Here is a 27,016-nt window from a genome sequence, read left to right as displayed (position 1 = left end):
TGTTCCTGCAACCTTTGGGTGGCACCATTGTGGCACTGCAGGAGGCCCATGATGGACATGTCATCTAAAGAATGGGAGGGGGAGTGGAAATGGTTTGCGACTGGGAGGTGCAGTAGTTTGTTGCGAACTGAGCGGAGGTGGTCTGCAAAGCGGTCTCCAAGCCTCCGCTTGGTTTCCCCAATGTAGAGGGAGCCACATCGGGTGCAGTGGATGCAGTATACCACATTGGCAGATGTGGAGGTGAACCTCTGCTTAATGTGGAATGTCATCTTGGTGCAGGGCATTAAGCAGAGCAGTATACCACATTGGCAGGTGTGGAGGTGAACCTCTGCTTAATGTGGAATGTCATCTTGGTGCAGGGCATTAAGCAGAGCAGTATACCACATTGGCAGGTGTGGAGGTGAACCTCTGCTTAATGCCCTGCACCAAGATGACATTCCACATTAAGCAGAGGTTCACCTCCACATCTGCCAATGTGGTATACTGCATCCACTGCACCCGATGTGGCTTCCTCTACATTGGGGAAACCAAGCGGAGGCTTGGAGACCGCTTTGCAGAACACCTCCGCTCAGTTCGCAACAAACAACTGCACCTCCCAGTCGCAAACCATTTCCACTCCCCCTCCCATTCTTTAGATGACATGTCCATCATGGGCCTCCTGCAGTGCCACAATGGTGCCACCCGTAGGTTGCAGGAACAGCAACTCATATTCCGCCAGGGAACCCTGCAGCCTAATGGTATCAATGTGGACTTCACCAGTTTCAAAATCTCCCCTTCCCCAACTGCATCCCTAAACCAGCCCAGTTCGTCCCCTCCCCCCACTGCACCACACAACCAGCCCAGCTCCTCCCCTCCACCCACTGCATCCCAAAACCAGTCCAACCTGTCTCTGCCTCCCTAACCTGTTCTTCCTCTCACCCATCCCTTCCTCCCACCCCAAGCCGCACCCCCATCTACCTGCTAACCTCATCCCACCTCCTTGACATGTCCGTCTTCCCTGGACTGACCTATCCCCTCCCTACCTCCCCACCTATACTCTCTCCACCTATCTTCTTTTCTCTCCACCTTCGGTCCGCCTCCCCCTCTCTCCCTATTTATTCCAGAACCCTCACCCCATCCCCCTCTCTGATGAAGGGTCTAGGCCCGAAACGTCAGCTTTTGTGCTCACTTAAAATTTACATCTGTACACTTGCAACAATTCTGTCAGAAAAGGATCAGGATTAATTAAATTTCTTGGCTGAAGTCTCAAAGGCAAATTGTTAATGCCCATCCTGCTACAGGTACAGCTCTATAACGTTATACCCCTCGGTGTGAAAAACAGAAAAGAACAGCATTCTTTCAATGATGATATATTGGGAAATGTGGACGTACACAGGGATCTGGGGGTCCTTGCACACCAGTCAGTGAAAGGAGAAATGCAAGGTGCAGCAAGCAATTTTATGAAGGCACGTGGCCTTCATTGCAAAAGGGTTTGAGTTCAGAAGTAGGGGCATCTTGCTGCAGTTATGCATGGCCTTGGTGAGACCACACCTGGAGAATTGTATATCTTTTTGGTCTCCCTACCAAAGGATATATTTACCTTTGAAGGAGTGCAGCGGAGATTCAGCAGGCTTCTACTGGGCATAGCAGGAGTGTCTTATAAGGACAGATTAGTTCCAGTATATTCACTAGAGTTTAGAAAGACAAGAGGGGGTTTGATTGAAACTTAAAATTCTAACAGGTTTGACTGACCAGATCCAGGGAGAATGTTCCTCCAGTTCACAAGTTGTAGAACCACAGGACACTGTCTCAGGATAATGGATACGCCATTCAGGACTGGGATAAGGGAAGGTACTCCATTGAAAGGGTAGTGAACCCCTGGAGATTTCTACCACCGAAGACTGTGAACGCCAAGTCACTAATATAATCAATAAAGAGAATGACACATTATTAAATATTAAAGACACCAAAAGGTCTGAGAAAAAATTTGGGAATTTGGCATTAAGACAGAGTATCGGCCATGATCATACCAAATGTCAGAACAAACTCTAAGGGCCAAATGGCTTACTAGTGCATCTAGTTTTTACACTAGGTTGTCAGCAACAGCTGTCATTTATATAATTTCTTCAGCATACCAAATTGACCCATGACACTTCACTGGAGTGTAGATGCAAGGAAGTATGTGAAGAAGTGATCAGAATCTTGATCAAAGGTATAGGTTTTAATCAGAATCTTAAAGGATAAAGATAGAATTCCAAAGCTCATGGTCAACGCAGCTGAAGGCATTTCCATCGTCAGTGGGTCTGGCAGATGAAATGAAGCACCTCTGGTCTGGGCCTCTCATCCACTCAGAGCCACTAGGAAAGCAGGATGACAATCCAACTTAACCTGAGTTCCTGTTCTCAGCACACTGTTCCGACATGTGGGTCTGAATCAATTGCAGCAGAAACAGAAAATGTGCTGCTTTTAACTTCAATCCTTGGGACAAAGCATTTTTTCACCAGAGAGGAAACTAGAACATTGAGTTATAAAGAAAGGCTGGACAGCTGGGATATTTTTCACTGGAGCATTGAGGGTCGATAGGTGACCTTACGGAAGTTTATAAAATCATGATGGGTATAAATAGGGTTAATGGCAGGTGTCTTATCCATAAGATGGGGGATTTCAGGACCAGGGAGCATATTTTTAAGGTGAGAGGAGGGACCTTTAAAAAAGATACACAGGGCATTTTTGTTTATGCAGAGGGTGGTTTGTGTGTGGAATGAACTCCCTGAGGAAGTTGCGGATGTGGGCACAGTTACAACATTTAAAAGACACTTAGATAAGTACATGAACAGGAAGCATTTGGAGGACCAAGTGCAGGCAGGTTGACTAGTTTAGTTTGGGATTATGTTTGGCATGGGCTGGTTGGGCCGAAGGGTCTGTTTCTGTGCTGTATGCCTCTATGAGAATTTATAACAAACTGCAGTCCTTCAATAACTCAATCAGAGAAATCACAGTAGCACATTACCTCCCACCCTCTCGTCTGCAGAAACCACTGCAACTGGGAGAAAATTGAAGGATTTGGATTGTTGTGAAAATTAAAACAAATAAATTTATACAACAATGTTATTTACTCAATTGGTTTTCACTGAGACACTTGTTATACCACACTGCCAACTTTGAATGATTGTTACAATTTTAAGTATGGTAATTACTGCTTGCTGCAGACATCATTAAGTGGAGTCATCATCAGTGAGGTACCTGAGAATGGATGGGGTGGAAAAAGGTATGGCAAAGTTGAATAGTTAATTGAGGGAGTTAGTGCTGGAGTTTAGGGTTCAACCCAATATACTGCAGTCTCCACTGCAATAATAACTAAAAATTATCCAAAATGCTATAATGATTTCTCCTGGTTAGTACAGTACACAGTCTAAGCTCTTCCTGAGATATTTATCACACTATGCACTATAACATAATGATAATTGTTCCTTCCAATAACCACCCAAATATTAAAGTAATTCCAAAGTGCATACAATAACATAACAGAGCTGAAGTACTACATACATTCGGGTTGGCCCTGCTACAGGAAGGATGTTATTAAAGTGGAAACGGTACTAAAAAGATTTACAAAGATATTATCGAGACTGGAAGGTTTGAGTTATAAAGATAGGCTGGAAATTTTTTTTTCATGGAACATCACAAGCTGAGGAGTGACCTTATAGAGGTTTCTAAAATTATGTGGGATATGGATAAGGTTATTAGCCAAGGTCTTTTCCCCAGGGTTGGGGAATCCAAAACTAAGACGGCATAGGTTTAAGGTGAGAGGGGAAAGATTTAAAACCGACCTGAGAGGCAGAGGACTGTTGGTACATATATGGAATAAGCTGCCAAAGGAAGTGGAAGAGATGGGTACAATTACAACATTTAAAAGACATTTGTACAGACACACAGATAGGAAAGGTTGAGAGAGACATGGGCCAAACACAGGCAAATGGAAATAGATTAATTTAGGACATCTGATCAGCATGGACAAGTTGGGTTGAAGGGTCTGATTCCATTTCTTTCCTCTGCCCCACTTCCTGCTATGCCATAACTAGCATAGTAGAAATTTGAAAATGTTATGACAATTCAAGCTCTACATTTTTGAAAATGAGTAATTCTCCACATTGGATATTACAGTGCTGTTATCAAGCTACTTTCGATGTCAGACATGTTCACTCAGATATGCATTTTTTTTCACCAACTGCTATATTATCTGATTTCATGGGCACTGTTCACAAGGAATCTTATTTTGATTTTCTGACATTCATCACATCGTGAGGTATTTTGAAAATATTAGTGGTGTTTAACTGGGTTTATATCCCAACTTTTTGACTTATTCTAGTTTTTGAGTTATCCAACCCATTTGCTTTGAAGTACTTATCCTACTGTTTTCTGAGATACTCAATGACTATGTTTCAGGTATGTGCCCTTTTATTTTTAAGATATTCATCCTTTTCTTTAGTTATTTATTGTGTTATTTTAATGTAATTCACCCTTTTTATTTCAAATTTGTATCCTAATTTTAAATTTAACCAATTTTGAGGTACTCAGCCTCCTGTTTTTCAAGTATTGCTTTTTTAAAATATTGACTTGTTTCTGAAATGTTCTCCTTCAGCTTTACAATTATTTATCCGACCATTTCAAGGTCTCTAATCTTTCTTTGAACTAGTTATCCTGTTTTAACATATATATTTTGTTTGTTAAGGATTATCAGAATTATCTGTCTTGCTGCTTTTGAAGCACTTGTCCTAGTCTTATTAATGGCCCAGTCTTTTTTGTCGTAAGCAATCTGTTGGTTTGGTTAGGTTGATCCTTTAATTGTTGTGTTAAATTCTATGCCAAGGCATTTACCCATCTACTGACCTTCAAGTGAGTTTTGTTTCAATGTTATTTACCAGTTATTATGGACTAAGTCCCCACATTTTGTTCCATTTTTGGACAGTTCCTGAAATGTTAATGCTAAAGTCATATTAAAACTGACGTTCTTTCAGATATTAATGCCAATGCTGTTTTTACCCACGAGTCTTTTCAAACACTCGTACCACTCATTTTGAACATTTGTTGCATTGATTTTGAGCCTTTAACTCCATTTTTTTAGAAACATTCCTCCCACATTTTTGAACACCTTTGGAACCGTTTTGGAAGAATTTTCCAAAACTACCCCATGGTTCTTCAGTATTCCCCCAGTTTCGGCTGGCTTTTGACCATCAATAAACATCAGATTTTGGAAGGCCCCACGTTACTTTAGAACATTTACCCGAAAGTGAGTGAGTACTATCTTTTGAGGGCAAATGCTCATTCTGCCGGTTTCGTGAAGAACTGCCCCCCCTGTTTTGCTGGCTCTCTTGTTTGAGCACCTTCGGTAAGCATTTATTTAGCAAGATCCCACATTGTTTGTAGATCATTTAGCCCTAATTTTCTGCTTGGAACATTTGCTGTGCTGTTTTATTAACAGTTTGCACCAGGTTCCCCCCTCCCCGGTTGCCGATATTAAGTAACAATTTTACGCCTTTTTTTAGAAGGCGCATTTATCCCAGGTTATTACTTTGTTGGTAAAACAGAACGACTGATTCCAGAGGGATGCCATCTCCCACATACCAGGGCCTCCTCTGAAGCATTCGTGGTTAATGTTTTGACCCCCACATCTCGTTACCTTTCCCTGGAAATATTTAGCTTGCCGTTTCTGGCGCCTCTATCTCGCCTTTTATTTTTGCCCCCGTCAGCAAGATATAATTGATAAGGAGCAGGTTAATTCGCTGGCTGTGAAGGGACTTTTGAGGCACGCGGATTTGACACCGTATTCCGCCCGGCGTCGCCCGCTCCCGCCGACACTTGGCGCCAATTCCGCCGCGGACCGCTCTGAGCCAATCAACGGCCGGTCCAGTCCGACCACGCCCCCTCGGCCTCACGCAGGACCACGTGCCCTCATGCGTCCCCGTAAACACTGCTGACCTTCTACCGTAATCCTCAGAAGAAAGATCCCTTGCTGCTGACCTTTTACCGTAATCCTCCGAATAAATTAGAGGAGGTGATGGCCTAGTGGTATTATCGCTGGACTGTTGACCCAATGACATTGAGGATAATAAAATGTGAGGCTGGATGAATACAGCAGGCCCAGCAGCATCTTAGGGGCACAAAAGCTGACTTTTTGGGCCTAGACCCTTCATCAGAGAGGGGGATGGGGTGAGGGTTCTGGAACCCTGCAGCCCAACGGTATCAATGTGGACTTCACCAGCTTCAAAATCTCCCCTTCCCCCACCGCATCACACAACCAGCCCAGTTCGTCCCCTCCCCCCACTGCACCACACAACCAGCCCAGCTCTTCCCCCCCACCCACTGCACCCGAAACCAGTCCAACCTGTCTCTGCTTCCCTAACCTGTTCTTCCTCTCACCCACCCCTTCCTCCCACCCCAAGCCACACCTCCATCTCCTACCTACTAACCTCATCCCACCTCCTTGTCCTGTCCGTCTTCCCCGGACTGACCTATCCCCTCCCTACCTCCCCACCTATACTCTCCTCTCCACCTATCTTCTTAGGTGGCTCAGTGGTTAGCACTGCAGCCTCACAGCATCAGGGACCCGGGTTCAATTCCAGTCTCGGGCAACTGTCTGTGCAGAGTTTGCACATTCTCCCTGTGTCTGCGTGGGTTTCCTCCGGGTGGTCCGGTTTCCTCCCACAGTCCAAAGATGTGCAGGCTAGGTGGATTGGCCATGCGAAAATTGCCCGTAGTGTTCAGGGGTGTGTGGGTTGTGGGGGGATGGGTTTGAGTGGGATGCTCCGAAGGGCAGTGCGGACTTGTTGGGCCAAACGGCCTGTTTCCACACTGTAGGGAATCTAATCTAATCATGAGGTCCTATTCTATAATCGTCATAATAATCTCTATAATACCATAAGGTTCATTAACATAAACGCTGCCCTTCAATACCAACACCGCCCAAATAAACCCCACCCCATTCAAATTGGTCTGCCCTGAGGAGCTCACATCCAGAGGACCATGACTTCATCCTCTTGACGCTGACCCTGTACCATAATCCCCATAATTTCCACCTCTTAATACTGGCTGCGCCCATTTTTAATCAAAGACCAGCATCAGCAGGAGCACGCACCCAGACAATGATACCCCTACACTTGCCCTTTAAACGTGTTCATGTTCCTTTAGCCCTGCTCCCACCAAAGTTGGCTTCACACCTGCTAACACATATAGACGTACGAATTAGGAGCAGAGGTAGGCCACATCTGTACTGCTATTCAATAAGGTCATCTTGATCTAATCACTCCACTTTCCTGCCTTTCTCCAACAATTTTTCACTTTACTTAACAAGAATCAATTCTTAAAAATATTCAAGGATCTTGTTCCACTCCATTTGGAGTGGAAATAGGGCTGGAGAATGGGACCAGCTGGGTAGCTGTTCTGGAGTCAGTACAGGCACGATGGTTCAAATGGCCTCCTTCTGCAACGTCCATTCTATGAATCAAGAAAAAAAAATTGCAGGTCGTGCTCTCAACATCTGCATCTAAATCATGAATTGAAACAATAAAAAGCAAGCACACTGTGGTAGACCTTCCAGAACTATAAGAATTGACATTCTTTATTTTCTTTATTCATTCTTAGGATACGAATGTCCCTGGGCAAGGCTATCCATCACTTTTTTGAGTTCCCAAGGCCCGGTGTGCACACAGGAGGTGAGACCCAAGGACTGACATGGACGGTTAGGATCAGGTTAGGGTTAGGGTTAGGTCCAGCATTAGGCCTGCATTTGGACTTTGGTGTCTAGGATCCCAGGAGTGAGCTCAACTCAGAAAAGATGTTCCCCCGACATCTGCAGCGATGGTTAGAGCAGGGGAGGTCAAGCCTGAGCGGGGAAAGCGTGCTAAAGCAGAGGAGATCGAGCCCTTGTAGTAAGTGTGGTCCCAGCATAGCTAAGCACCTCAGGAAGATTGCAATGTTTGAACTTTAGCTTGATTTCATTATTTTTCGACTTAATACTAAGGACTGTAATGTTCAACTTTTAACTTCTTCCTGGGTACTTAAACCCAAGATGGTATGTGGCAACATTGAAAACTTTTCACTGTACTTCTGTGCTTTTGTACGTAAGGACATGTAATAAAGTCCAAATCTAAGTCTAAATCATCTCGAATTGCTCCTTGAACTGAGTGGCTTACTAGGGCCATTTCAGAGGGCAATTCAGAATCACCCAACAATGCTGTGTCTCTGTAATCACTTGCAGGCCACAATGGGTGAGGATGGCAGATTTCCTTCCCTAAAGGATATTAACGGATACTTAATGCTAGTTTCATGATTACCATCACTGAGATTAGGTTTCAATTCCAGATTTACTAATTTACTTTTAAATTCCACCAAATGCCGTGGTGGTGATTTGAACCCGTGTCCACAGAACCTGGGTCTCTAAAGCTCCATCTCTAAATATGGCCCTCTCTACAGCAAATTACAGGAGCACATTCATAAACTCAAGAGGGCAGCAAATTTGTGGAATTTTATACTGCAGAGGGTTGTCAAGGCTAGGTCATTAAGTATATTCAAGGCTGAGATTGACAGATTTTCATCCAGTCAGGAAACTGAGGGTTACGGGAAAAAAGACAGCAAAGTTGAGTTGAGGATAATCAGATCAGCCACAATCTCTCTGAATGGGAGAGCATACTTGATGGGCTGAACGGCCTACTTCTGACTCCTTAGTCTTATGGTCTTATAAATTGGCAGATTGGGCTAACAATCATTCAGTCATTGAGTCATACAGCACGGAAACAGGCCCTTCGGTCCAACCAGTCCATGCCAACCATGATCCCAAACTAAACCAGTCCCACCTGTCTGCACTTGGCCTATAAACTCCAAATGTTATTTAAATGTCTCTTAAACATTGTAACCGTACACACATCCACCAATTTCTCTGGAAGTTCATTCCACACATGAACCGCTCTCTGTGTAAAACAATCTGCCTCTCATGTTTTTTTTAATCTTTCTCCTGTCACCTTAAAAAATATGTCCCCTCGTCTTGTTATCCCCCACCCGGGGGGGGAAAAAACCTTTGCTAGTCACCATGTCCATGTCCCACATGATTTTATAAGGTCACCCCTCAACCTTCTATGCTTCTCTGAGAACAGTCCCAACCTACCCATGTAACTCAAGCTTTCCATTTCTGGCAGCATCCTGGTAAATCTTTTCTGAACCCTTTCCAGCTTCATAATATCCTTCATATAAAAGGGAAACCAGAACTGGACACAGTACTCAACAAAGGGGTGGCAATGTGACTCAGTGGTTAACACTACTGCTTCACAGCGCCTGGGGCCCAGGTTCAATTCAACCCTCGGATGACTGTCTGTGTGCAGTTTGCACATTCTCCCCGTGTCTGTGCAGGTTTCCTCCAGGTGCTCCATTTTCCTCGCACAGTCCAAAGATGTGCAGGTTAGGGTGGATTGGCCGTGCTAAATTGCCCCATAGTCTTCAAGGACGTGCAAGCTAGGTGGGTTAGCCGTGGAAAATGCAGGGTTACAGGGTAGGATGGGGGATGGGCTGAATGGCCTGCTTCCACACTATGGGGGTTCTATGAAATTCGACGAGATTAAATATGTGTGTATATTTTGGCAGAAAGAATATGAGGACCCTTTGTGACTTGGAAGGTTTGGGACTTGTATCTGAGAAGTATTTCACAGCATACTGGATGCCAGAAAATGTACTACACATCAGCAAGGCTACCCACTGAGTTGCAGTTGAGGGATAAATAAACTCTCCGAGACTCTAACGGAGAAATCTCTCCCAGTTTTCTTCTGCAACATTCAACATCCAGCTGGCCTGACCAGTGGTGACCAGATACAATAATGTGCTTCCTACAGGAACATTATAAAACAAAATTTCACCAAGTCTTATTCAGAGGTAGTAGATCAGGTGATCTGAGGATGTTAAAGCCCTGGAGAGAGTACAAAGGCGATTTTACTAGATTCTGTCATTTCTCTTTCTTCTAACCTTGCTTAAAAACACTCATTACCTTCTTGAACAGTAATCACTTCCAGGCTGTTTGAATTGCACTTAGATCAGGATTGTTCAGCAGTTTCTCAATTAAATGTTTTCATTTAGCAATTCAATTCCTGCAGTTAAAGGTCATTCCCTGAAAGTGCATAAATTCTAAGAACCACAGACATTGTTGACCAAACCATGGTTTTGGTTTTACCAGGTGAAATTGATTATTGATATCCTTCTTTGCGACATTTCACTTCAGTGAAACTTACAATTTGCACCATTGCTAATACCCCAGGTTTATTCCTAATCTGAACTTTGAACACAACTTGGCCTTCCAACAGAAAATGGAATGGATGAGCTTTTATTTTCATTCTTTATTCTTTCAAGTGAGGGAGACAATAGCCCAGTGATAGTATCGCTGGGCCATTTAATCCAGTATGCCAGGTAATGTTCTGGCTTCGAATCCTGCTACGGCAAACGGTGGAATTTGAATTCAATAGAAATCTGGAATTAACAGCCTCTTGATGACCATGAATCCACTGTCAATTTTAGGAAAAATCCATCTGGTTCACTAATTTCCTTGAGGGAAGGAAACTGCCATCTTTACTGAAAAACTCAGCAGGTCTGACAGCATCCATGGAGAGAAATAAGAATTCACATTTCAGGTCGAATGACTCCTCCTCAGAAGTGCTCCACAAACAACAGTTGATGAAGGTTCAGAGGAAGGTTCACTCGACCCAAAACGCTGGCTCCAATTTTTCTCCACAGATGCTGCCAGGCCTGTTGAGCTTTTCTAGCAACTTCTGTTTTGTGGCTCAGATTCACAGCATCCGCAGTCTTTTCGTTTTTTTAAACCGCCATCCTTACCGATCTGGCCTACATATGACTCTAGACCCATAGTGATGTGGTTGACTCATAATTGTCCCCAGGCAATCAGAGATGGGCAACAGACAACATTGCCCTCATCACGTGAATGATTTTGAAAAACCGGACATGAAAGACACTGAGTGCATTTTGCTGTGTTTGACTGTATCCCTAATCGCTCCTGAACTGAGTGGCTCATAGATTGTTTAAATAAAATTGATGTCCAAAGACACTGGGGTACATAGATCTCTAAAATGCCACAGATGCAAAAAATAATTAAAAAGGCTAACGAAATGCTGACCTTTAAATCTTGGGGGCTGAAGTAGAAGGATACAGAAGTTACGCTGTGGTTATACAAAACCCTGGTTAGACCCCATAGTGAGCAAATCTGGGCAGCACCTTTCAGGAAGACATATTAACCCTGGAGGAAGTTCACTGTAGGTTTACAAGAATGATATCTGGACTTCAGCGGTTAATTTATGGGCAGGAAATCATACAAATCAGGCCTGTTTTCCCTAGAATTTAGAAGGTTAGGGGGTAATCTTCGAAGTCTTTAAGATATTAGCAGCAAAAGACAGGGTAGACACAGATAGACTACTTCATTGGTTGTGGATTCTAGAACTACGGGGCATGTCTGAGAATTAGGACCAGACCGTTCAGGCGAGATCTTAGGAGGCACTTCTACACACAAAAGGTTGGAGAGATTTGGAAGTGTCTCCCACAAATGGCAGTTGATGTTTGATCAGATGTTAGTTTTAAATCTGAGAGAGATACATTTTTACCCTGCAAAAATATTAAGGGACATGGAACAAAGGCGGGTATATGGAGATAGGCCTCAGATCAGCCTTGGTCTCATTAAATGGCAAAATCAGCTTGAGGGGCTGAATGGCCTAGTCTTGTTCATAGTTAAGAGTCAATCATGTATCTGTGTGTCCAGAATCACTTGCAGACTAGACTGGGTAAGGCTGGTAGATTTCCTGACAAACCAGATGAGTTTTTCATAGAATCCCTACAGTGCAGGAACAGGCCATTCAGCACATCAAGTCCACACTGACCCTATGAGGAGCATCCCACCCCGACCCAACGCCCCACCCAATGCCTGTGACTCTGCATTTCCCATGGCTAATCCACCCAGCCTACACATCCCTGGACACTAAGGGGCAATTTCTCGTGGTCAATCCACCCCAACTTGCACATCTTTGAACTGTGGAAAGAAACTGCGGTACCTGGAGAAAGCCCGCACAGAGATGGGGAAAAGAAACGTGCAAACTCCATGCAGACAATCACCCGAAGCTGGAATTGAGCTTGGGTCCCAAGCACTGTGAGGCAGCAGTGCTAACCACTGAGCCACCATGCCAATTATTTCATGGTCACCATTGCTAAGACCATCTTTAGACCCCTAATGTTATTAACTGAATTTGAATTTCATCAGCTGCAGGATTTGAATTTACACCCTGAGAGCATTAGTCAGGGCCTCCGGTATTACTAGTCAAATGACACAACCACTGCATCACCATTTCCCCATTAGTTAGGCACTGCTTTATCACTACTGTGTAAATGCATTAGACAACAGGGACTCTGTTCAACTCCAATAATACTATACTGACTTGCCGCAGAATCATGAATTTTACAGACAGACGACTCTGCTGACAGCATCTTAAAACAGAATCACAGTTTCTTATGTATAATAAATCCGGCCCTGTACAGAGTCAGGTGTGAGCTGTGGCTCAGCTGGTAACCTTGTGCCGCTGAGTCAAAGGGTTGTGACAATGTGTCCCACTCCAGGCGCTGAGTATATCAAGATGGGATGACACTCCATTGTGCCGCTGCTGGAGTGCCGTACTGTTAGAAATGCCATCTTTTGGATGAGACATCCAAAATAGTACAGAGGGGGCATTTGGTGCATTTCAAAAGATCTATCCAATTTAGCTCTTAAATTTAAACAATTGTGTAAAAATTCTTGATTGGAAGGTTAATCCAATAATACTGCCATGGAACTATCACTGATGGTTGTTGTCATTGACGGTTTAGTAATGAGCCTCTCTGGATTTGGAGGAATGAGAGAACTGTTGATCAAATGAAGATATTGGCAAAATGAAATTGTGACTGGACTTTTGGGGGCATCGGTTCAAGTGGCAGTTGATGGAATTTAAATTGAATGAAGTGATGGGCCTGAAGTTGAAGGTTAATCTCAGGGATGGTGACAACAAATTTATCATTAATTGCTGTAAAAACCCATCAGGCTCATTAGTGCTCTTTTGGGAAGGAAATATGTCATCCTTACCTGGTCTGGCCTACATGTGACTCCAGACCCCACAGCAGTTGACCTTGCCAGTAGCACACGCATCAAATGAAAGAACAAAATAAATTAGTTTGATTCCCTACTCACACTCTACCATAGCCCAGTGAACATTTCTTCCTCATGAATATATCAAAATCCCCCTTGCGATGTTACTGGATCTGGTACCACTATCTAATGCATCTTAACAACTCACTAGCTTAGGAGAAAATCGCTCCATATCCTCCCCTTCTGGTCCTTTTGCAAGTCACCTTTGTTCTACTCTTTTAGTAGACCCAAGGCCATTGGTATGTCCCTCTGGTTACCAACCCAACTGTCTCTGGAGACAGTTTACCCTTTTTAACAATTCCTTATTCTTTTAGTGTTGAATTCCTCAATTCAGTATCCTCTTAGCCTTTCCCTGCATTGAGGAGAACAACCCCATCTTCTGCAACAACGAAGGGAAGCATGCTAAACACCTTCCTAACTAGCCTGTCCACCTGTGATGCAACTTTCATAGAACATAGAACATAAAACATTACAGCACAGTACAGGCCCTTCGGCCCTCGATGTTGTGCCGACCTGTCATACCAATCTGAAGCCCATCTAACCTATACTATTCCATGTACGTCCATATACTTGTCCAATGATGACTTAAATGTACCTAAAGTTGGCGAATCTATTACCGTTGCAGGCAAAGCATTCCATTCCCTTACTACTCTCTGAGTAAAGAAACTAACTCTGACATCTGTCCTATATCTTTCACCCCTCAATTTAAAGCTATGCCCCCTCGTGCTCGCCGGCACCATCCTAGGAAAAAGGGTCTCCCTATCCACCCTATCTAACCCTCTGATTATTTTATATGTCTCAATTAAGTCACCTCTCAACCTTGTTCTCTCGAACGAAAACAGCCTCAAGTCCCTCAGCCTTTCCTTGTAAGACCTTGCCTCCATACCAGGCAACATCCTAGTAAATCTCCTCTGCACCCTTTCCAAAGCTTTCACATCCTTCTTACAATGTGGTGACCAGAACTGTACGCAATACTCCAAGTGCGGCCGCACCAGGGTTTTGTACAGCTGCAGCATAACCTCTTGGTTCCGGAACTCGATCCCTCTATTAATAAAAGCTAAAACACTGTATGCCTTCTTAACAGCCCTGTCAACCTGGGTGGCAACTTTCAATGATCTGCGTACATGAACACCGAGATCTCTCTGCTCATCTACACTGCCAAGAATCTTACTATTAGCCCAGTACTTTGCATTCCGGTTACTCCTACCAAAGTGCATCACCTCACACTTGTCTGCATTAAACTCCACTTGCCACCTCTCAGCCCAGCTCTGCAGCTTATCTATGTCTCTCTGCAACCTACAGCATCCTTCGTCACTATCCACAACTCCACCGACCTTAGTGTCGTCTGCAAATTTACTAACCCATCCTTCTACGCCCTCATCCAGGTCATTTATAAAAATGACAAACGGCAGTGGACCCAACACCGACCCTTGCGGTACACCACTAGTAACTGGTCTCCAGGATGAACATTTCCCATCAACTATCACCCTCTGTCTTCTTTCAGCAAGCCAATTTCCGATCCAAACTGCTACATCTCCCACGATTCCATTCCCCCGCATTTTGTACAATAGCCTATTGTGGGGAACCTTATCGAACGCCTTGCTGAAATCCATATAAACCACATCAACCGGTTTACTCTCATCTACCTGTTTGGTCACCTTCTCAAAGAGCTCAATAAGGTTTGTGAGGCATGACCTTCCCTTCACAAAACCGTGCTGACTATCCGTAATCAAATTATTCTTTTCTAGATGATTATAAACCCTATCCCTTATAGCCTTTTCCAACACTTTACCAACAACTCAGGTAAGGCTCACTGGTCTATAATTACCAGGGTTGTCTCTACTCCCCTTCTTGAACAGGGGAACCACATGTGCTAATCCTCCAGTCATCTGGCACCATTCTTGTAGACAATGACAAGTTAAAGATCAATGCCAAAGGCTTGGCAATCTCCTCCCTGGCTTCCCAGGGGATCCGAGGATAAATCCCATCCAGCCCAGGGGACTTATCTATCTTCACACACTGTAGGATTTCTACTACCTCTTCCTTGTGAATCTCAATCCCACCTAGTCTAGTAGCCTGTATCTCAGTGTTCTCCTCAACAACATTGTCATTTTCTAGAGTGAATACTGTCGAAAAATATTCATTTAGTTCTTCCCCTATCTCCTCTGACTCCACACACAACTTCCCACTACTATCCTTGATTGGCTCTAATCTTACTTTCATCATTGTTTTATTCCTTAAATACCTATAGAAGGCCTTAGGGTTTTCCCTGATCCTATCCGCCAACAAATTCTCATGTCTCCTCCTGGCTCTTCTGAGCTCTCTCTTTAGGTCTTTCCTGGCTACCTCGTAGGCCTCATGCCCCCTAACTGAGCCTTCACGTCTCATCCTAACATAAGCCTTCTTCTTCCTCTTGACCAGAGATTCCACTTCCTTTGTAAACCACAGCTCCCGCGCTCTACAGCTTCCTCCCTACCTGACAGGTACATACTTATCTAGGACACACAGGAGCTTTTCCTTGAATAAGTTCCACATTTCTAATGTGCCCATCTCCGGCAGTTTCCTTCCCCATCCTATGCTCCCTAAATCTTGCCTAATCTCATCGTAATCGCCTTTCCCCCAGCTATAACTCTTGCCCAGTGGTATACACCTATCCCTTTCCATCACTAAAGTAAACATAACAGAATTGTGATCGCTATCACCAAAGTGCTCACCTACCTCCAGATCTAACACCTGGCCAGGCTCATTACCCAGTACCAAATCTAACGTGGCTTCGCCCCTTGTTGGCCTATCTACATACTGTGTCAGGGAGCCCTCCTGCACACACGGGACTAAAACTGACCCATCTATAGTACTCGAACTATAGTGTTCCCAGTCAATATTTGGAAAGTTGAAGTCCCCCACGACAACTACCCTGTCTCTCTCACTCCTATCGAGAATCATCTTTGCTATCCTTTCCTCTACATCTCTGGAACTATTCGGAGGCCTATAGAAAACTCCCAACAGGGTGACCTCTCCTTTCCTGTTTCTAACCTCAGCCCATACTACCTCAGTTGACGAGTCCCCAAACATCCTTTCTGCAACTGTAGTACTGTCCTTGACCAACAATGCCACACCTCCCCCTCTTTTACCATCTTCTCTGAAACATCTAAATCCCGGGACCTGCAACAACCATTCCTGTATCCATGTCTCCGAAATGGCTACAACATCGAAGTCCCAGGTACTAACCCACGCTGAAAGTTCACCCACCTTATTCTGGACGCTCCTGGCGTTGAAGTAGACACACTTCAAACCAACTTCTTGCTTGCCGGTGCCATCTTGTGTTCCTGAAACTTTATTTCAGACCTCCCTCCTCTCAACCTTTTCTATATTCGAACTACAATTTTGGTTCCCATCTCCCTGCTGAATTAGTTTAAACCCACACGAATAGCCTTAGTGAATTTCTCCCCCAGGATATCGGTACCCCTCTGGTTCAGGTGAAGACCATCCTGCTTGTAGAGGTCCCACCTACCCCAGAAAGAGCTTCAATTATCCAAGAATCCAAAACCCTCCCTCCTGCACCATCCCTGCAGCCACATGTTCAACTCCTCTCTCTCCTTATTCCTTGCCTCACCAGCACATGACACAGGCAACAAACCAGAGACAACAACTCTGTTCGTCCTAGCTCTCAGCTTCCATCCTAGCTCCCTGAATTTCTGCCTTAAATCCCCATCTCTCTTCCTATCTATGTCATTGGTGCCGATGTGGACCATGACTTGGGACTGCTCCCCCTCCCCCTTAAGGATCCCAAAAACACGATCAGAGACATCACGCATCCTGGCACCTGGGAGGCAACACATCAACCGTGAGTCTCTCTCGTCCCCACAGAACCTCCTATCTGTCCCCCTAACTATGGAGTCCCCAATGACTACTGCTCTGCTCCTCTTCCCCCTTCCCTTCTGAGCAGCAGGGACAGACTCTGTGCCAGAGACCTGTGCCCCACTGCTTTCCCCTGGTAAGTCGTCCCCGCCAACAGTATCCAAAATGGTATACTCATTGTTGAGGGGATGGTCACAGGGGATCCCTGAACTGCCTGCCGGTTCCCTTTCCGTCCCCTGACTGTAACCCTTCTTCTTGTACCCGAGGAGTGACTACCTCCCTGTAACTCCTCTCAATAACCCCCTCTGCCTCCCGAACGATCCAAAGTTCATCCAGCTCCAGCTCCAGTTCCCTAATGCGGTTTTCGAGGAGCTGGAGTTGGGTGCACTTCCCGCAGATGTAGTCAGCAGGGACACTAGTGGTGACCCTTACCTCCCACATTCTGCAGGAAGAACATTCAACTGCCCTGACCTCCGTTCCCATTATTCTAAATTCCCAAAGAGACTGTTGAAAAATAAAGAATAAAAAATAAACTTGTTACCTTACCAATCAGGGGCACAGAGCATTTTTTTTTGGTTAGAGGAGGAGGATGGGTGGGAGACACGACCTGAGTAGTGTTTTGGGTAACGCAACCACACAAATAAATTACCTCACTTACTCAGCAGTCCCGAGTCCGCTCCTGCTCAGCGTACCTCCGCCTATTCACGAGGTAAGCTTTTTCAAGATTCAAAATCTCTGACTCACCGGCTTCCCGACAGGCCCCTGGTCCAAGCTCCCGCTCACGCTGCTGCTGCAACCAGAAATGAACGATGTACTTGAACCTTCTGTTCGACAATGCTACCCAGGGTCCTACCGTTAACTGTACAATACCTGCCATTGTTCACTTTACTAAAATGTACTATCTCGTATTTATCCAAATTAAACTCCGCCTGCCATTCCTCAGCCAATTTGCCCAACTGATCAAGATCCCTTTGTAATCTTAGATAACCTTCTTTACTGTCAACAATACCACCAATTTTGGTATCATCCACACACTTTACTGACCATTCCTCCTACATTGTCATCCAAATCATTTATATAAATGACAAACAACAGTCGACTAGTTGAAGAAGGGTCTAGGCCCGAAACGTCAGCTTTTGTGCTCCTGAGATGCTGCTTGGCCTGCTGTGTTCATCCAGCCTCACATTTTATTATCTTGGAATTCTCCAGCATCTGCAGTTCCCATTATCTCTGTTGACTAGTTCAGTTTAGGAAACCTAGTCAGTATAGACAAGTTGGGCCGAAGGGTCTATTTCCCTGTTGTATGGCCCTACAACACGTGCTGACCAACTGTCATTGACAGAATGACCAGCGATTGGCAAGGGAATGTGGAAGCTGAATGCGAAACTTTTGATTCCAGAGCACAACAAGAAGCTCAAAAGGGATTACAAAGTTGAAGTATGTGAAATCCCTACTTGAGTCTCCAGCATATTAGTGAGAAACTGTCAAGGGGAACATCAAGAGGTTCTTCATCCTCAAAGGTGTTCAGAAGGAGAGAGGGAGAGAGAGATGGGCAAAATTATCAAAACTCCAGAAAAGCATGCAGAATTTTCTCTTGCTACCAACAGTGGGCCTCAATGTCATGGAAGATCTCCAGGAGTTGAGCCAGCATGCCTTGCTGTTTGCCTCAGAGGTGTTCAAGATAATCTTTCAATCCAGGGACCATACCGTGGAATGCAATGAGGCATGTTTACACTTCTTCTTCCAGAAAGTGAACAGGGAGAGTTCTGTGTTCAGGATCCTGGAAGAAGAACATGGTTTGGTAACATCATCTCAATCTTACACCCTGTGGATTGGGATATCCTTTTATGCCATACTGTATGACACAAAACCCACAGATAACATGGCCACCCAGTCATTCCTGTCATCTATCATGGGAGGTCTTAGAAGACAGCACACGGGGAGAAGCTGGAGATGTGCTTCAGCGTGCTTCTGGCCTGTAGCATGTACGAATCCATGAGGAAAGTCATCATCGCCCTCATCTACAAGCGAAAGTGGGAGAAAGAAGAAATTACAAATTGGTGACCAGTCTCACTGCTGAATGCAGACTACAAAATCCTGTCTAAAGTCATCACCAACTGGATCAGGTTTGCTCTACGATTAATGATACACCCCAAACAAACCTGCGCTGTACCAGGCAAGACAATCTCTGAGAGTCTCCCACTCCTCAGGGATACGATCGCTAACATGGGGCGGGGGGGGGGGAGAAGGGGGGTGCTGGATACCAACCTCACCAGCCTGGACCAGGAGAAGACCTTTGACGCGATATCGCAAGTGGACTTTGGGGAGGGAATTTGCAATTGAATCCGACTGCTCCATGTCAACATCTGTAGTGTAGCCTCAGAATCAGAAAGCTTCCCAATCAGGTTTGGTGTCAGGCAGGGCTGTCCCCTCTCTCCTGCCTTGTTTGTGCATTGTATACAGTCTTTTGCAGACTCCATCAAGAAGGATGCAAACCTGAGAGGGGTGACTATTCGAAGCAGCACAGGCCTGCAGGTCAAAACCACCCTATACATGGATAACGTCACTGTTTTCTGCTTGGATCCGCTGTCAGTGCTCAGGCTCATGAGCATCTGTGACCAGTTCAAGCTGGCCTTGAGAGCCAATGTTGGTATTGTTGCAAGTGGTGCAGGTCTGGCCTATCCCCTGAGTCTGCACTACTGCTGCCATCCGAACCATATTCCACTTCATTTGGAGTTCAAAGATGGACCATATCCATAGGGACACAATATACAAATCTCCAGATAAGGAGGGGAAGGACATAGCAAAGCCACCCCCATTCTAATGGCCACTTTTATGTGCAGCTGCATCAAGCTGTGTATAGGCCCTTGGTGTGCAAACACCAAGTGTCACTATGTACTGAAGTTCTACCTGTCCCTGGTGTTGCAATGGATGGATCTGGCCTCGGTGCTGCGGAACGCTCCAAGTAGTTGGACCATTCTGTACCACCTGTCCTTCAAAGGCAAAGTTTGCAAACAAAAACACCTTTGACTGCAAGACCATCAGGACGTGGTCAGAACCTAGCGTCTTCCAGATCGTGCCGGAAAAAGAGAGGGTTTATCCTGTCGGGATGTTCCCAAGCACACTGTCAAAATCATTTGGCAGAATGCTTCAGCATCAGAACTTTCCAACAAGACCAAGATGTAGCTTGGCTGGTGATGAGAAGGGGACTACCCATCAGATCCTTCATGCACATCTGAAATCTGTGCACCATCACACATCGCCCCTGAAGCGGCTATACTGGTGAAGAGGCTTTCGCTCATCTCCTTCTGGAACGTGTCTTTGCAAAAATGGTCTGGAGAGAGCTGCAGTGGCTTTCATTGCGGTCTGTCCTGAACAGCTCCATGACACAGGACCTTGTACTCTACAGTCTGTTTCCCAGGATGCACACTGAGACAAACATCGACCAGGCCTGGAAGGCCATCAACTCAGTGAAAGATGCTCTTTGGTTTTCCAAAACCCGTTGGTCTTCCAGACCTGACCTCATCCAAGTGTTGCTGAGTGTCACATTCCGAGATCCAGGACTACATGCTGAGGGACACACCGAGGCTTGGGGCAGCTGCTGCCAAGGCATTGTGGGGAAAGGGCATTGTCTGAGATCTTTCTGCTGAAGTATAATGAGGCTCTGTTCAGTTGTCAGAACCCTCTTGGCGCCTCCAATAAAACATGAATGGTCTTCTACATAAGTAGAAAATGCCTTTTTTCGCATCTGTAGTGGAGCTCTGAGGAATGTCAAATGTTGTTTGTTTTTATTTTCTTTACAGAAATATTTTTTAAAAATATTAAAATATGCTTATAGATGATTTTTATCAATAAAGTATATTTCTTAAAAAGTAAAATATATATTTGAAACAATTCTCATGGGTTTCCATCATTCACCTGAAGAGATGGGCGAGGTATTAAAATTTCAAGACATGACCACCCTCTGGGTCGTTTTTTTCTTACTTGATACGTAGGCGTCACTTGGCAAGACAAATAATTTTTGCCTGTCCCTAAATTATCCCTTGAAATGAGTGGCTTGCAAGGGCCATTTCAGAGGGCAGTTAAGAGTCAACCATGGTTACTATGAGTCTGGAGTCAAATGTAGACCAGACCAAGTAAGGATGGCAGATTTCCTTCCTAAAGGACATTTTTGTTAAATTCACATGATCATACTGAATGGTAGAACAGCTTGAAGGGCTGAACGGCCCAGTCCTACTCCTATTTTGTATGTTTCTATGGTTTGTGGATATTGCTGGCTGGGCAACCATTTATTGCCCATCCCTAGCTGCCTTCTTGAACCACTGCAGTTCATTAGTGAATCAGTGATAGTTTCACGGTCAACATCACCGAGATTAGCTTTCAATCCAGAACTTTCAATTAATTGAATTTAAATTTCACCAGCCGCCATGGTAGGTATTGAAGCTGCTTTCCAAAACATTAGCCTGGACATTTCCAATTACGAGTACAGTGACATTTCCGCTACACCATTATCGTCACTTGATCTTCCTCAACACCACAAGGGGTTCTGGACAGAATAGGTATGGGATAAAGTGTTATAATTAGCAGAAGATATTGAGAAGTAGAGGACACTGATTTCGGCTAAATTGCAAAGGAAGTGCAGACAACACAAGGAAAACATATTTTCACATAGTGAGTGCCTAGAATCTGGAATGGGGTTCCTGACTGGCTGGGAGAAGAAAGTTCGATTGTTTTATTCAAACGGAAGTTTGGTAGTTATCAAAAGAAAGAGGCCTTGCACTGCTCTGGGGAAAAGGTGAAGGGGCGGGGAATGTTTTTCTTGACTATTATAAGGTTTTGGACATCTCTTAGCGAGCCAGATTGCTCTTTCAAAAGACATCCTGAATACGATGGGCTGAATGGCCATCTTGAAGTGCTGTAACTGTTCTGTGATACTGTAGGAACTGGTTATTCATCTCACCGCTGCTTTGTGAAGTCTTGCAAGATAACAGTCTCAGTGAGCATGAGGAAATGCATTTTGGTGAAGTGAAACAGCAGTCGTATGAAGGGAAGAAGAATCAGAGTGCAGGAAATTTGAAAAACAGGTTCAAAGAACATGCAAACCGTAGGTTGATAAGGCAATACAAATACCTGCAGGAGTTCTAAGTTCCATTAAGGTGAGAGGTCATGACTTATATTAAAGTTCAGTCCAACCTCAGGCGTACCATGTGCATTAGACTTCACAATGAGGGAAGGATACGAAAGATTGTTTTTGGTGGGGGAGGGGTGTTCCACTCAGATACTGGCTGTTGCAAAGACATTTAAACGGGCAAAAAGACTGGACAAATTGGGCCTTTCTTTAGCACAATGCAGATTACACAATGGTACGAAAGAAATGTTTGATATTAACTAAGGCAGAGCTGAGTAGAAAGAAACAGATTTTGATTTGATTTATTATTGTCACGTACTGAAATACAGTGAAAAGTATTTCCTTTAACATTTCACCTTGTGGGAGAGACCAGAATCAGGGGAAAATAAGGCGTCTTGCACTTAACATGGAGATGAGGAGTGTATTTTTTTTGCTGTCAGTCATTAGTCTGTGGAGCCTGCTTCACCAGAGAATGGTCAAGGCTGGGTCATTGAATATAAAGGTTGCGTCAAGTAGGCTCCTGATGAATACACAGCCAAAAAGAACATTTCTAGTACAGACGGAAAGTGCAGCCGAGTCTACAATCAGATTAGCCACAATGTTATTGAATGATTGAGCAGGACAAAGAGGCCTACTTCATATGGTTGCATATTATGTTGTGTGGCGCTTGGGAACTGGGAGGTAAGGGAGTTGGTACTTAGATCAAGTGGCAGAAGAAACTGACTGTCGCAGACAGGCAGGTCTATATTTCATGGCTCTGGCGAAGACATGGGGAAGATACAGAAAAGATTTACCAGGTATGGAAATTTTGACTTATAAGGTAACACTTGATAGGTTGGGACGTTTTTCACTGGAGCGTAGGAGTTGACAGGCAACATTATAGAAGTTTATAAAACAATGAGGTTGTATAGATAGAGTTAATGGTAGTTGTCTTTTCCCTAGGAAGGGGGTCTTCAAGACTAGGGAACAAATTTTAAGGTGAGAGGAAAAAGATTTAAAAAAAAACGAGGGGCAAGTTTTTCATAGAGGGTGGTTCACGTGTGGAATGAACTTCCTGAGGAAGAGGTGGATGCGGGTACAATTACAATATTTAAAAGACATTTGGATACGGACATGAATAGGAAATGTTTGCAGGGATATGGGCCGGGAGCAGGCAGGTGGGAGTAGTTTAGTTTGGGATGATGTTCAGCATGGGCTGGTTAGACCAAAGGGTCTATTTCCATGCTGTATGACTCTATGACATTTAAGATTACATCGATCATCTGAAACTAAGAACTTTTGCACATGGGCCGCAGGCTGCTGACCAGCACTTCCTCAAAGACAACGAGAGATGGGCAAAAAGATGCTGGCCTCACCAGCAACACCCACTTCCAGCGAATTAATAATTTTCTAACTTGGTTTTACACCGTCTCTAGTGGCAGGAGCATCGGAAACCGGCGCGGGGTGGGGGGGGGGCAGATATTTGGAAATAATTACCAAAGAAATTAAGGACAATAGGTGAGAAAATTCCTTCTTTTTATGCAAGCAAATTGTTGTGATCTGGAACGCATTGCCAGAAAAGGAAATAGAGAAGATTCAATACTTTTGTCCATGGTGTCTACCATCACCTTTAACTCTCGAGGTGAGAGCAAGGAGTCAGCTCCTAAATCTACTTGATCTAAACTGGGAATCAATCTAAACCATGCGCTAAAAATCTAGCCAATTTAGCTAAACAGCCCCCGCAGTGGTTTTGTTACTGAATTTATAAGATATATAGAATCCCTATGGTGTGGAAGCAGGCCATTTGGCCCATCACGTCCACACCGACCCTTCAAAGAGCATACCACCCAGACCCAGCCTATTCCTATAACAGGCAGCTCCGTGGTTAGCACTGCTGCCTCACAGTGCCGGGCTCCTGGGCTCAATTCCACGCTCGGGTGGCCGTCTATGTGGAGTTTAGACATTTTCCCCATGTCTGTGTGTGTCCTCCGGGTGCCCTGGTTTCCTCTCACAGTCCAAATATGTGCAGGCTAAGTGGATTTAAAACATAGAACATAGAAAAGTACAGCACAGTACATTTGCCAGGGAAAATTGTCCATAGTGTTGAGGGATGTGTAGATTAGTTGGATTAAAGGAGGATGGGCCTAGGTAGGATCCTCTGAGAATCGGTGTGGACTTGTTGGCATGAAGGGCCTGTTTCCGCATTCTAGGGATTCTATAAAAAATGTGCATTTCCCATGGCGAACCCACCTCGACCACACTCAACACTCTGGACACTATGGGCAACTTAGCATGGCCAATTCACCTTTGGATTGTGGGAGGAAACTGCAGCATCCAGAGGGAACCCATGCAGATACAGGAAAAACATGCAAACTCCACATAGACAGTCACCAGAGGGTGGAATTGAACCTGGGTCACTAATGCTGTGAGGCAGCAGTGCTAACCACAGAATCACCATGCCACCCCAATAATCTCACGACTCGATAAAATCCCACATGAAGAAATTCCAATTTAATCACTCGGGATTAAAATTAGTCACAGGCCGAGCATAAAACTGCTGAATGAAGGGCTCTTGTAGTGTGCATTGGTAGTGACCCCACCTCCAAGTTCAATTCCCAACTACTCCAGAGATTTGTCATAACATGTCTGAACAGGTTGATTAAAATAACCATAACTTTGGAACTCGTTAAAAAAACTCATCTCATTCACTAAGTACGATCACCACAGTGACTGCAAAGGTTTGACAAAGCAGTTTTCATAACCTTTCATGTTCTCAAGGGGATCAACAGACAGTCAGAGAATATTAGCTTTCTTTGTGTTGCCAATTTCCTGAGAAAGAATTTAAAGGAAAAGACTTGTATGTATATGGTACTCTTCACAGCTCATGGTACTTTGCAGCCAATTAAGTACATTAGTCTTTGCGTAATACAAGAAATAGTTTTAACCCATCACAAGTACCATCCAGAACAAATTGTATGAGAAATCCTCCAGCAGCAACTTCCCTCCAAGCTCCATACCACCGTGACTTGGAAATATGTTGTTGTTCCTTCACTGTCGCTGGGTCGAGAATGATATTCCCAGCCCCACATCACTGTCGATGTATCTACAATGTGTGGAGTGAATTTTTAATAAACTTTCAGGGGTGCATCTGAGGCCAGGTTTTGTTGCCCATCTCCAATTGGCCCCAAGTAGAGTGGCTTGATTGACCACTTCAAAGGGCAGTTAAAGAGTCAATCAGATGTTGTCGGCCTGGAGACAGTCAGGGAAGTTAGAGAAGATAAGATTTATACCCTATCTGTCATTGAGTTATACAGCATGGAAAGAGGCCCTTTGGCACATTGCATCTGGGATAATGATCAATCATCCATCTATTCAAATCCCATTTTCAAGCACTTGGACATGCTCATGCAAATAGTTCTTAAATATCTTGAGGGTTCCTGCCTCTACCACCCTGCCTCAGTGAGTTCCAGACATTCTCTACTGTCTAGGAGAAACTTTTATTCCCCAAATCCCTGCTGTGAGTTCCCTTCCAGCGGCCAGCTTTTAGAAACAGAGTAGTTCAGCCAGAGGCTGGGAAATAGACCCAATGTGGCTTTGTTTCTAGTAGGTGAATGCCCAGTGTTTGGAGGTGAGGAGTTTTGTGGGGGGTGGGGTGAGGAGACGGTTGGGGAGAAGGAAATGAGGGGAGATGGGAAGAGAGAGACGGAGGAGAAATGTGTAGGAAGGGGAGTTGGGGAGGATATGTGGGAGATAGGGATAAAGAGATAGAGGAAATAGGAAGAGGGAAGGGGGAAAGAGATGGTGGGATCAGAGATGGGGGTGGGGAGTGGGTAAGAGGAGTTAGAGATGGTGGGATGTGAGAGTTGTGGGAACACGGTTGGGGGTGGTCAGGTAGGTGGGATGTTGACGGGGAGAGACAGTGGGAGGATATTGGGGGCAAGGTTGAAAGATGGGCGGGGGGGACCGCAAGTAGGGGTTAAACGGGGACGGAGGGAGATGAAGGGGTGGGGAGAGGCGTGGAAGTGGAAGGAAACTACAACTCCCATCGGGCACCGCTTCGGGCCACTGTCACGTGATCGCCCCCAACGGATGTCGAGTCGAGCGCCAACCGACAAAAAGACGACGTGAGAGCCCCAGGGCGTCGAACGGAATTTTTTTCTCTAACGATTTCTTCCAACTTCCCCCCTCCACCCCCTCCCAGCAGCCGGCGGGCCTGGCTCTGAGGGTGTCCGCACCCCCGTGAAGTAAACGCCGAGCCTGTGAGACGGCCCCGGTTCCCGTTTGAGAAGTCGGGTTTGTTTTTCGCCGCGCGGAAGGAGGGAGGCGAGCCGCGGCCGGCGCCTGAATGATGGCGGGGAGGGGAAACAAAAACAACACTCCACATCGGGGACGGACGATTGAAAACCCCCGTACACACCATCAGCCCTCCCTCCCTCAGACGACGGCGGGGATTAACCTTGCGTCCCCGCCTTAACAGAACAAGCTTGAGGACTCTCCCTGTCTACTGGGGCTGGGAAACACGTCGAACCAAAACTCAGATGTTACATATTAATTATTATACCTTATTTCTGTTTTTTTAAAAAACAATCTATTTTTTTCCGTCGGTGAGGACGGACGCCTAGGCGGCCCTCCCCTCCCCCACAACCTCCGTGTCCCGCCTTCCAGCGGTTGTGGGGGGAGGGGCGGGGCTAAGGGTGGCTGAAGTCCCGCCCATCCCTTGTATCCGGATTGGCCGGGGCCGGGAAGAGGTTCGCCGCGCGACGCGCTCCCCTTCTGGCCGATTGGTGGGGACGGATGTCTATCAGCCGAGGGGCGGTCCAGCTTGGTTATAAAAGGAGACGCAAGCGCACTGTGAGGGGAGA

General features: G+C 45.1%; 1 protein-coding gene across 1 annotated transcript in view; it reads right to left on the bottom strand.

Moving 5' to 3' along the window:
* LOC125448808 (uncharacterized) overlaps positions 1-5,801 on the bottom strand; it is a 46,953-nt gene extending 41,152 nt beyond the window's left edge. The window contains exon 1 of the mRNA XM_048524353.2: positions 5,602-5,801. The gene's annotated coding sequence lies outside the window, so the exon portion shown is untranslated. The remainder of the gene's footprint in view (positions 1-5,601) is intronic.
* Positions 5,802-27,016: the final 21,215 nt, after the last annotated feature.

Source organism: Stegostoma tigrinum, chromosome 45 (assembly GCF_030684315.1).
Source record: "Stegostoma tigrinum isolate sSteTig4 chromosome 45, sSteTig4.hap1, whole genome shotgun sequence".
Classification (NCBI taxonomy): Eukaryota; Metazoa; Chordata; class Chondrichthyes; order Orectolobiformes; family Stegostomatidae; genus Stegostoma; species Stegostoma tigrinum.
This window is presented reverse-complemented; position numbering and strand designations above follow the sequence as displayed.